The sequence below is a fragment of the Suricata suricatta genome, chromosome 10 (assembly GCF_006229205.1).
Source record: "Suricata suricatta isolate VVHF042 chromosome 10, meerkat_22Aug2017_6uvM2_HiC, whole genome shotgun sequence".
Taxonomy (NCBI): domain Eukaryota; kingdom Metazoa; phylum Chordata; class Mammalia; order Carnivora; family Herpestidae; genus Suricata; species Suricata suricatta.
In genome coordinates this window covers 11071666-11073895 of record NC_043709.1, presented here as the reverse complement: position 1 = coordinate 11073895, position 2230 = coordinate 11071666, and positions in this window count along the sequence as shown.

Genomic DNA, 2230 nt, shown 5'->3' with positions numbered 1-2230 from the left:
AATTGGATAAACCTGCTGTCAATAATATTGTATAATAATGATTGGATCACTGTGATTCCTGAAAGTCTCCCTTCACAAACCGATAAAGGCCCCACCCTGCCTTTGTTCGAGGCTCTCAACATGGATCCACCAAGCCAGTAAAGTCAGTGAGCCCGAGTTTAGGTCCGCCGAGCCTAAACCCGTAATAAAGCCCTTTGCTTTTAGATGCATGACTCGGTCTCCCCAGCGGATTCTGGTTTTGGCGGACGATATTGAAATCTTGGGCATAACATTTTGTCACAGACTACATACAGGACACCAATGCGTTGGAGGAAAATGGAAGCTTCCCTTTCAAAACCCTTCCAGACTCTGCCCAGTGCGTTTCTCTCTTTGGCTGACAGCCACCTGCATCCTTCCCTGGAAGGCACCGTGCCTGAGGGGACAGCTCTCAGTGAGCTCGGTGTGCCCTTTCAGGGCATCACCCAATCTCAGGGTGGTTTGAGGATCACCCGCCAATTTGCAGCCACTGCCAGAAGTCGGGACAGTCCTAGGGATTGTGTGCTCTGACTCGCAGTCTGGCCAACGCTGAGTACTTGGAATTTTCAAAAGTGAGAGGGGACCTTAGTGATTATGTAGCCTGGCACATCCACTATCTCCCAAGCTTGATGTCCTCTGCTGTGGCCCAGCCACTGCCCCAGTGAACTGAGAAGCAGGACATCCCCCACCCTGGCACTCCCAGACTCCTCAGATCACATCACTGACTCCCGACCCACCACCCAGCACCCCAGCCTCTCAGGTGTCACCTGCCTACCTCACACCTTAGTTGGTGACAGCTTCATCTGCATGCACAGCAACACCATGTGCAACTTGTAGGATCGCTTACAGATACGAGAGACGTGAGAGCGGGCTACGTGAATCCCGAAGCCTGAGAACCCCCCACTTGGACAAGCTGCTGGAGGAGCTACTCTCCTCTTGGGTGGGGACTCGTGCATTTCCCCGGACTTCCTCAAAGAGTAGATTTGGCAGCTGCCCCTGTGATGTCAGCCCTTGTCACAGAGCCTCACTGCCTCCCACTGGTTGGGGCTGCACTGTGTGGAAGAGGACAGGGGCGCCTGGGGACTCGGGTCATCAATTCCTGCTTGGTGAGTTTGAACCCCGCATCATGCTCTGTGCTGACAGCTTGGAGCCTGTAGCTGACTTTGCATTCTGTGTCCCCCTCTCTCTGCCCCTCCCCCATTCATGCTCAGTCTCTCTGTCTCTCAAAAATAAACAAACAAACAAACAAAAGTAAAGAAGAATAAAGGGTCCAAAAGATGGTCAAGACCCCTAGCACCCAGGCAAGGTATGGGAGATCACCACCCCTCCACGCCATGGGCCTGCATGCCTGGTGGTGAGATCAAAGAAGGGAGGGAACAAAAGTCCCCTCTCCCTTTTCGTCTCCTAGGACTTCAAGTGTTATGCCGAGAGTTTCACACAGTTCTAGCCCTGCTTCTAAGCTAACCTAGTCCTCCAACCTAGACCTCCACTTGTCCACCCCAGCCCCCAGCTTGGGCCCTGGCCCAAGCCTCCTGGGCCTTTGGACAAGACAAATGCCCTCTGGTCCCCACCTTTGACCTTGCAGTTCTTGCTAAGGCCTGCACCACAATCTTATCAGGCTGATTTACTGTTCCCATTGACCAATGACTAATCTGAGACATGGAAACATACACACCCAGAGACCCAGGGCTGGAGAGAGATAGGGCTGGAGAGAGATAGGGTTTGGTTCCAACCCAGCTAGGTCCACCTCCATTCCCACCTCTCTGCCTTGTGGGCCAGCTGGATCCCGCAGTATTCCTACAACTCCTTAGATGGGGAGGGAAGGCTCTAGTCCAACGCTCAGCGGCACAGCCTGGACGTCAGCATTCTTCTGACTTGCCCCTCACCTCCAGGAAGAAGACCCTTGTCCCTGTGTCTTCATGGCAATCTTCTCAAAAGTTAACATTGAGGCACCTGGGTGGCTCAGTCAGTTGAGGGTCCAACTCTTGAGATCGGCTCAGGGCATAATCTCATGCTTCATGAGTTCAAGCCCTGAGTAGGGCTCTGTGCTGACAGTGTGGAACCTGCCTGGGTTTCTAGCTCTCTCTATCTTTCTGTGTCTCTCTCTCTTTCTCTGCCCCTTCCTCAGTTGTGCTACTTCTGTCTCACTGAATAAATACACTTAAGAAAAGTAAAAAGTTAACATCAATTGAGCACCTAATATGTGACAGTCACT